The 10,565-nt window shown below is 35.5% G+C and overlaps 1 pseudogene across 1 annotated transcript; it reads right to left on the reverse strand.

The window, feature by feature from the left end:
• Nucleotides 1-1,274: 1,274 nt before the first annotated feature.
• On the reverse strand, nt 1,275-7,475 carry LOC147521089 (sodium/hydrogen exchanger 7-like; annotated as a pseudogene). The gene is made up of 15 exons (XR_015211604.1): nt 6,726-7,475; nt 6,366-6,458; nt 6,220-6,270; nt 6,030-6,121; nt 5,836-5,913; nt 5,604-5,761; nt 5,046-5,147; nt 4,849-4,966; nt 4,277-4,329; nt 4,120-4,184; nt 3,515-3,559; nt 3,078-3,133; nt 2,438-2,623; nt 1,542-1,589; nt 1,275-1,430 (listed from the first exon to the last, which is right to left on the reverse strand). The product of XR_015211604.1 is annotated as a sodium/hydrogen exchanger 7-like (transcript).
• Nucleotides 7,476-10,565: the final 3,090 nt, after the last annotated feature.

Below are 10,565 nucleotides of genomic sequence, written 5' to 3' on the forward strand. Positions count from 1 at the left end.
TATATCAGATCCTTCGGAAATGTGTACTAGCAGTTTTCAGCTGCTAATATTAAGACAAGGGCATGATAGATTACAAGCCAAAGTACTACAGAAACAAGCATCAAAACCAGTAACACTTCTCGTGCTAGAGCAGTACCAAGAAAATCATGCAGTTGCCTCCTTGCGATTCTGTGAGCACGGAGAAATGCAGCACATATGTAACATGCCGATTCTAACCTCTCGACTGTAAAATATGTCACCAACTTTATGGACATAAATTCATTTGCAGGAATTTATAATAGCCTGGGAAATGAACATGCTTTGAGACCATTCCAGTCACATAGAGTCTTGTGAGAAACCAAATCCATCGCCTCATCAACTGCTTGCATCATAATATTTGCAGTATTCTGGCTTATCCTTCCCTCTTCTAACATGCCCCAGTAAGCAGCTTGAACACCTGGCTTGAAATTAATCAAATATCAAAACCAATACCAATACTTGAACTGCCTGTCTAATTTGTGTCTGTGGTACAAGATCCCTTAACAGAATGATACAGCCTGTAACTGAATCACAGTGGAATCTCCTAGTAGACAGTTTTGAGGAGTTGGGAGTAAACATATATAAATCATAAAGTATAAGATAACACAAGATTAAGCTTTTCCTTTTTTCAAGGCCAGAGCTATGGAATAGGAACTTTTCGATACTTCCTATTCTAAGGGAACCAAAGTGATGAGTCAAAAAAAATAAAGATTAGAAATTTAAAAGTGCATCACATGCATTTTCTCTCTCAACTTACCTCCACAATGCACATGCTTCACTTCATACTCAGTGTTAGACCAATCAAAGATGGAATGGAAGAAAATGATACATAACGCCAAATGAACTTACCATTTAAGAGGCGTGATCCTTATATCTTTCAAATTCAAGGCATCCAGATGATTCTCACTTTCAGCAACCGCAGATGAGGGTGCACCCCTCTCCTTCCATGTTATTCAAGCATGAAATATATCCTTTCACGGTAGGCCAATCAGATGGTCCTAACTCTTCATCATCTCCCCAGATCACCTAAAAGCCGTCTAATGCCTTGTTCATCATTTCATACCTAGTATACTCTAATATGCCTCTGTCATAGAAAGCAAAAAAAAAAAATCAGTTATCAACTTTTACTGTTCATGATCTCGCTATGTGAACATCAAGCACATTATAATCAGTATATAGATGAGATGCACAATGAAACTGGTCAAATAACAAACATTAGTAGACTAAGCAGAAAGCTTAGCAAACACTACTTTGAGAATGCTAAATCAATATCAAAATAGTTGTGAGATTAATAGCTCCCATACCTTTGCTTCGGTCAGCTTATCCATATGCAAATGATGTAAAACAAACTGTGTAGTTGAACCGTTCACAATGAGAGTCAAGAATACAATCCCACCAGTGAAAAAAACAAACTGTAGAACGAAAATTTTCATTAAAACATGAAAGAGTAGATAAATATATGCATTCATTAATGACAATATCAAACCGGATCAGAGAAGCTATTGTAATAGTCAGTGGCATACCAATGTCCCCGTATCTTGACCAAGACAAGACAAATTATCACGGGTACGCTGACATGGAAAGAAAGCAGTCAGAACATATAGAACAATTTGGCACTATAAACAAGAAAAATGATAAGAAAGCAATTAAAATTAGTAATACAATGACACAAGTGATAGAAAACGTGGCACAGTAAGTTTAACTCAGGACACTGAAAAAGAGATGAAATCATGGTTAATCTTTTGGATATTTTCTTAGGTGAATCTCAACAAGCAGCACTTATCAGCATATCTGATATTATTGGTCTTGTTCAATAGTTGAATAATGCATTGACAAGAATATATTAATGGTGAAGTTACATACGATGATGCAAGCCTCCTCTAGGCTCTGGCCATTTTGATAAAACAATGTTCCCCGATAAGTTTGGTTTAGATGAACTTTGGGCTCATTGGTAGCTTAACAGGGGAATCTCACTAGTTCAAAAGTTTTTATTAAGAGGTTACAAGGTATTTCTAAATCCTCTACAAGCCTATGGCAGAAGCGCCTTATTCAAACCTTGACTAACACAGGCATAGCACAAAAATGACTTCCCAACATGTACAGATATTAGTTTTCCAAAAGTATCAGGCATACCTCCAATTCTGGTAAAGTCAAGAAAATGTACCTAGAAAAATAATAGTTCTAATTTCTAAAGGAATTAGATGGATAACCAATACAATACTCATTAGTTAGATGGAAATACATCTTTCTTTCTATTAAAAGAAAGTTTCTACTAGACTAAACTACCAGCATTTATCACAAACACACTAACACTATCAGCACTGAAGACTGAGCAATTTGACAGTAGTTTCAGATAAATTTTTTACTTCTAACAATATGGCTTAAGCTTCTAGCAATAAAATCTATGGTATGACTTTACTTTAACTGATAACGACAATGACAAAGCCACGGCACCTCATAAACCAGACCAAACAAGAATAGTTGCTTCCTTCCAGTCCAAGCCGTGAAGCCAAAATATCTTAGAAACGGATATAATGTTCCCACAACTATAATCGAGAGACTTGAACAAAAACATAAAGTAGAATGAGATAGCCCCAGGATGTTCCTGAGAGATCGTGAAAATTAACAAATTACAAGCTTAATATATATTCCTTCAATTTAGCATATATCAACATCCAACAAGTTGCTCATAGATATTGACAAATTTGACATCAATAAATTATTCCTTATAATTTAAACGGAAAAGTATTTATTAACTACATTCGTTCTCTTCCCCCTTACTTGTTAAAGTTTATTTACTAACCCCCCCATGCACATGCCATCGCAAATAAAAATAAGAGGTTAAGCAAATAAATAACAAAAAGATGATTCAAACAATTTAAACGTACTTCCAGTGATATCAAGCTGACAGGTGAAGAAAGTATTTTAACATGTTAATTGTTTAAAACTAAGGCAAATAAAAATCTTAAACAGATTACGAACAGCTAAAGAACCTGCATGATCTCAAAGCAAGGTTGAAGTATGTAAACATTGGATTACTTTGAGCAGTAATATGTTACCATGGTTCTCGAAGTAGTTTTTACTGTGAAGAACACTTTCAGCAATAACAACTCCACTGCAGAAGAAAGAGAATCGTGATTCAGAATATATTCTCCGTCCGCTTGGAATGCTAAAGCAGTGAATATGTCATCAGAAAAGGTGCTGTAGCGCATTATATGTAATTACCGACAGTATTTAGTCTCTCCCCACTAAACTTATACAGGTCCAAGTAATTATGAGTTTATGACACACTATACAGTTGCTAAAATGCCTGCATTGAAATGGGTAAAGGTCTGATTTTAACCTAGGGTTCTTAAGTAACAATCATTCCCTATTTAGCATGACACCCCTTTAGCGAGAGGTGGCATACAAACAACAGAATATGAGAATGATGAGATGTAGAAAAAACACTTCAACTAGATGAAAACAGAGCTGGAGTACCAAATTTTGTTCTCACCTTAATATGAAAATCAAAGTATTAGCAATGTAGGCAACCATTTCCCTGAGAAGAGAAACAAAACTTATTCCAAAGAGTTCTGAAAAGAAAATAAACGAAAAATATAATCATGCAAAAAATCTTTAGGGACTTGAGACTTTATCACTGTAAGAGTTCATTCATTTATATCCAACAAGATGTTGCACTTTAGGATTTGAAGACAGGTCTGCTTCGAAAGTACCAATAAGATCTTTGTGAGGCTAGCACCATATACATTATTCATTTGTCCAAGAATTCAAATGATGAGAGATCCATTATTTCTTTGCTGGGAAAGTTAAAATTTAGTCTAAATCCAGATTCTGCGTTTTCATTCATTTAGAAACTACATAGTAACTTTTCAACATAATGTTAGTATTAACTACACAGTTAAAACTTACTTTTGCTAGGTTGTTCTCTTGGAGTTTTCTGAATGTATTACCTTTTTCAAATTCTTTTGTACTGGTAGGTTAACTGAATCTATTTCTGTTTCAATTATTTCTACTCCTAGCCTCCTAGGGCGTATTTTTAACAAGGGCTTATAAACATACCAATCACTGAATAAGATTTCTTTGAAGCAAAAAAAATACCAAAAATGATGCAAGCTTTGTTGACCATCACCCTTAAAAGCTGTCCTCGAACTGAAGAGTAGAACCTAACCTTACATAAAATTAGAGATCATTTTTCATAAGTTATACATCTTAAAAAACAATTAAAATGAAGCTGCTTACAGAAGATTCCACTTACATTCCCAGAGTCATTACAGTCAAGACACCAGAAACATCAGCAGCATCTTGAGCCTAGCATACAAATATTTGAAAATAAGTTTTCTCTTTAAAGATATGTACAGAACATATTTAGGCGCTATAAAGCATGCAACTAATCCAAATTTAAAATCAATGGTCATTTATACTTCTGATAAGCATTAATGTCAATGGGAAATGACATAACTAATTCCAATACCCCTACATCACTGATGAAGAAAAGAAAACAGATTTAAAAGATAGATCAAGTTGACATGGCTTGTACTATCAAGTTAACAACTTAAGAAGTATATGCATATATTATTGGCCATACTGTACAATAACTTTGATAACAGTTTTAGCATTTCAAGCCAAATGCTTTGTCATCATCAGTCTGAAACCTAGCTCCATATCAAGCATTAATCTCCTTGATGAGAAAAATATGTAATAAATATTTCACTGAAAAAATTCCATGTGAAGTTCCTAACTTTGTGCCACATCAATCTCCTATGAAATACATGCCATGAGAAATGAAGTTCAAGAGAGAGCAAGACAACTTTGAAAAGATAATCTTACAGTGAAATAAGCAATATAGCTCACAGCAAGAGTCAGCGTAATCTCTATCACGGTGTCGTTGAAAATATATCCCAACCACAAAAATGAGGCTATCCCAAAAGCAAGACCAATACCTACACTGGTCCAAGTAAAGAGTTGTATGACCAAAAGTATATATCTTTAGTCTATGTTTTCTGAACAGTGGCAGTGGTACATACGCTCCAATTGAGACACGAGTTAGATATTTGATTATGTCTCCAACAGTAAAGCTCTCGCCAAGGACCATTCGGTAGAATAGCTGAAACACCACAATAGCCGTCCTGAAATTGAAGGCCACATTTAAGGACACACAATCACATCTGTCAAAAATACTACTTAGCAACGAACTACTTTTCACGCATACTCAGGGAGTTCATAATTTTAATAGACGTCTTAGACCCTGTTTAATTCATTTTATTCATTGAAGAACTAAGACTTTCCCAGGAAACTGCAATTCTATTGTGTTTTCACTATCAAAATTGGGCAGGAAAGTTTTCCCATAAAAAACTGTATCCTTCTGCCCTCTGTAGAGTTTAGAAGACACTTTCTCATCTGCCCCCATCATAAAAGAAATTCCATGGGAAAATGACATTTATTTTCCCTTCTTCCAGACCGCTCATACAACAAGAGTAAGAAATCTAACAGTAAGGACTACCAGATTTATTATGAACACTTCATTCATGGGTTCATGACACATATAAAAGGAAAAAACAGAGAAAAGGAAAGGAGATGAATACCCATCATTCATCAAGGACTCCCCTTCAATTATCGTATTAAGTTTTTTACTTGCACCAAGCTCTTTCAGCAAAGCGACAACCGCGACAGGGTCTGTGGCGCTAAGAAGCCCCCCTAGCAACAATGATGTTTTCCAGCTCCAGTCATATGGAAAAGCAAGCTGCAGTGCATTTATTGCAATAGTTGTTACACAGGGGAGAAGCATTGGTCCAAACAACAAGATTCAATAGATACCTTTATAGCAGATCCAAGAAAAAATGTTGAAATAATAACACCTGGACCAGCAAGTAAAAACATTTGTGCCATGCATCTCTGCACAATTTCGTTATATATGGTTATTAAGAAATGAGTTTAAGACAAGTGTGTGACAGTGAAATAAACTATAAACATCATAATAGGCTATAAATGATTTAATATAAAAGACAAACCTTTATCTGGTGCACTTCCATCGAAAACGAACTCTCGAAAAGAAGCGCAGGAAGAAAAACAGCTAATAGAAGGTCGGGATTGATATTCGCCCCTGCTCAATGACAGCAAAAAAAAAACTCTTGTCCAAAGATACATACTTTAAACAACAAACAATAAACACAAAACAATAAAACAGGAATATGTACTTACAAAGACGAATCCCAGCTCCAATTTTTCCCAAGTGATGACTGGTACCATACTCTGCATAAAACAAACAAAAAATGACCAGGTATAATCACATTCCCCACCCACTAATAATAATTATGTAATATTGAGTCAATTAAGTAAAAAATTACCTAGAGAACCAAGGGCAATGCCAAGAACAAGCAAGGCAACGGTATAAGGAACTTTAGTACCACGTAGAACATGTCGCGAAGCAATTCCAAGCACTAAACACAAACCAAAAAATAAAACAGCTACCACTTGATCATCACCATCAATACTACTAGTCGACTCTGGAATTTTGAATGGTATTGGTCCTTCTGCTACACTTGTCATTTATTCTCTATCCTCAAAAATCTAACCAGAGAGTTGAAATATTAGTTAGCGTGAAGCAGCAATTTATATTCTTTTCTGCGAATTTAGCGGGCGGGACAGTGAGACGTTGGGTTTAAACTGACTAAACTACCCATGCCTAATAGAGACGGGTCATCTACCTCGTAGCCAAGATGATCCGATTTCTGCATTCCAAAGAATTGAACTTTTGTAGTCCATCAAAATTGCTGATCGTGGATTCCTAAAACTACTTTCCAACCGTTGGTTCACAAATGTGTACCACTCTCTTTACTCTTTAATGCTAAATTTGGTTTTGGATAGCATCCACAAAAAGAGTATATTGAAACTGTTAGACCAGGTAGCGTAATAGGCATAAAGATCACCAATGCACAAAAGGCAAGGATCTAAAAGGGCACAAAAGGATCACCAATGCAAAACACATGAGAATGTCATGTAGATTTTGTCAATTAATATAACATATGCCTGACTTTTTGATTGGTGTGCTGTTTTTGTGTTGGAACTTGGAAGTTATGGTAAATCTTTTTAGCGGGAAGGACAGTGTGAAGGAGTGAAAATATAATTACTGAAATTCTTATGCCTAATTGGTATGGCCAGTAACAATGACAATATGACATTGGGGAAAAAACATATGGGGGTGATTCCCGCACTATAACAAAGTTGATATTCCTTGGGAGGTGTTTCATGTGATTCAAGACTGTTCACTGTTACTTAGTTCAATGGAATGTATTGAACTAATATGGAATTACAGGGAAGCTAACTTTGTGGCTGATGCGTTCACTAATTTTGCATCTGATCGTGCTGAGGATGTGTCTTGGTTATCCAATCCAATGGGTATGAAAGTCAATGTTCCAACAGAATTATTAGAATTACTTGACGATGTTTTTTTTCTTTTGGTGGTTGAAACCGCCGAACTTTGTATGTAATCTATTTTGGTATGATCTTACTGCTTCTTGTTAATTCCGCAATAATAATCGGCCGTTACCAAAAAAAAAAAAAAAAAAAAAAAATCAATTTTGAAGAAATAGATGTTGACGGATTTAGAGAGTAAAAATAAAATGTTGTATTAGGAAAATGTGTATTGGTATGACATTATGAGGAGATATAAATAAGTAAAGACATTGGATTTAGACCTTTGGTTTTTTTTTTTTATATAATATAGACTTTTGTTTTCTAGATAGAGACGGATCATCTGACCATGGGTTCTTTTGTAGTGGACAAAAAAAAAACAAGGATTTATTCATGAAAACCCCCCATTTTATGGCATGCTTTTGTGTTTACCCCCAAATTTTGAATCATCACAAAAGTCCCCCCACTCCGTTCTGGCCCCGTTCAGAAATTATCCATATTTACTCTATTGCTTAAAATACTCTTGGGGGTAAACACAAATTATTGCAAAAAAGAGTCGTTGGCATCTGTCTGTCGTTAGCAGTCGATTGAAATACATATTTTAGCCATTTTGACTTTGACAATTGTTGACTTTATCGTGAAAAACCATATTTAACCTTTGTAACAGCGGGAAATCATTATTAATCATTATATTTCCCCCCAATCTCTTAATAGTATAAAACCCCCCAAATTATTACAACCCTAATTAAGAAACTCTAGTTCTCATAACTGCTACTTGTTCAACACGGATCTAGCTGTTTGTGCAACACTTGAGGTACGTTGTTGAACTTTTACTTAAGCATTTGAAGTTTTGTTTGTAACCTAGTTCTTGACCTTGCTGTAGTATTTGTTAATAATGTTTGTACTATCACCTCGATCTCACCATTTGTACTTCATTCCACTAAAAAATGTTACTTTTTTGTGCATATTATTTCCTTGTTTGTCTGCAGGAGAAAAATGGTTGTGTACGATGATAGAACTTTTAGATTTAATTATGGTGGGATTTTAAAGTAACTAAGAGGAGGTACAATGTTGAAGTGTTACATTACGAGGGAAGGGATATTGTGGATACTCACTCAGAGGCTGAAGAAACAACCTTGTTGGGATTGGTTTCTTGGGTGACAAAGAAAATTCCGTGCCCTCCTATTCCTGTGATTGAAGTCAGTTGGATTGAAGGTCATGATGTTATAGTTATTACTTGGATCGAGTTGTTGTATATGTGGTCTCATGCTGTGAATGATAACGAAAGATACACTCACTTGTATTTGAAGATTACTGAAACAGTTGTGATGAGTAGTGATGAGGATGATAGAGATGAGGATGATAGCGATGAGGATGATGGTAATGAGGACGACAGTGAAGGTGGATATTTTAGTGGTGGTGGTGGGTACTATAATCGAGGTTATGACAGTGAGGGTAGAGATTTAGGTGATGGCTTCCCTTACAGTGATGATGACAGTGTGCATGAGTTTGGAGGATATACTGGTAGAAGAAAATATAAGGTGGGGAAGGTGTTTGACTTAGCTGAGTGGCTTGATATTGAAGTATATGACAAAATTTTGGGCGACTTGACAAAACAGGTTCCAAATGAAACACAAATTGTTGGAATATAATATTGAGAAGGGTAGTGGGGTTAGGGGGCATGAACCAAATGGAGGGGACCACTCTGTTGAAAGACCATCAATAAATAAGAGTAAAAAGGGATCAGCTAGTTCGACCAGCCAAAAGGGAAAGACTATTCAGATTGAAGATATTTTTCTTCTCACACTACTATTTTTATAAGTCATTTTTGTTACATTTGATTTCTAAACTTTGTCTTCAATGATTACAATATTGCAGAGGATGTTGCAGCTAATGTCAATGCTTCAAAAGGTTTAAAATGTTTAATGATTTACATATGGGGTTGAAACATATATTTGTGTTTCCATTTTAATTTTTTTTTTAATTTGTTGATTTGTTTATATTCATTTATAGATGGCCCTGTGAGGATAGAGATCAATTTTGATCAAATTGATGCAGAAGAGAGATATCATAGTGATACTTCATCAAATGAGGATTATGTGCCTATTGAGGGTGAGTCTGATAGTGATGAAACTGTTGGGAGTTTTGTAGATGAAACTGAGGTGCATCAAACTAGGAATGCTCAAAACCAAGTTGATGTAGATGATGATCTTGTAGATAGTGTGATACATAACACATTTCATATACCAACTGATGAAGGTGTGACTGGTGAGGAAACAGGGTTAAAGCTTTATGTTGGGTAGAGGTGGAGTGATAGATATGAATGTAGAAAGTATGTAAGATTATATGCTATTAAGAATAAGTTTGTAATATGGTTTAAGAGGAATGACAATGAGAAGATAGAAGGTATTTGTAAGAACAAGGGCAAGGAGCATTGTCATTGGAGGTGTTATATCAGGGTAATGACAAATAAACATATCATGAAGCTTAGAAAGCTTAACAATGAGCATACATGTGAGGCTGATGCTGAAGATAGAAATTCAATGGCTAATGCTACATGGATTGCAGAACAAGTTGAGAAGGACATGAGGTTACATTTCAAAACTTTTAAGCCTACTGACATAAAAAAAAATAGTCATGCATAGGCTCCAAGTTAGAATTAAGTACTGGCAAGCTTGGAATGCTAGGAACCTAGTCATGGAGAGGATACATGGAAACTATGATTTGTCATATGCTAAAGTGGCTGAGATGTGTAGGTAACTGCTGATTTCTAATCCTGGTAGTATTGCTAGATGTAGTAAGGATGCAAGTTATATGAGTTTCACAGGTTGTTGTGTATCTTTCAAAGCTAGCATAGATGGTTTCATCAAAGGGTGTCGACCTTTTCTTGGACTTGATGGATGTTTTTTGAAGGGGAAGCATGGGGGAGTTTGCCTCTCAATCATTTCTTTAAATGGTAATAATGGGCTGTTTCCCCTTGCATTTTTTATGTCCGTGTTCAGAGAACACCGGAGACTGGAACACTTTTTAGATATTATGGCACCATATCTCCTTAATCACCCTGAGAAGCTAACCATTATATCTGATAGGCAGAAAGGTTTAGTGAATGCTGTTGGAAACTATTTCCCCAACTG

Source organism: Coptis chinensis, chromosome 1, assembly GCF_015680905.1.
Source record: "Coptis chinensis isolate HL-2020 chromosome 1, ASM1568090v1, whole genome shotgun sequence".
In the NCBI taxonomy this organism is placed as follows: Eukaryota; Viridiplantae; Streptophyta; class Magnoliopsida; order Ranunculales; family Ranunculaceae; genus Coptis; species Coptis chinensis.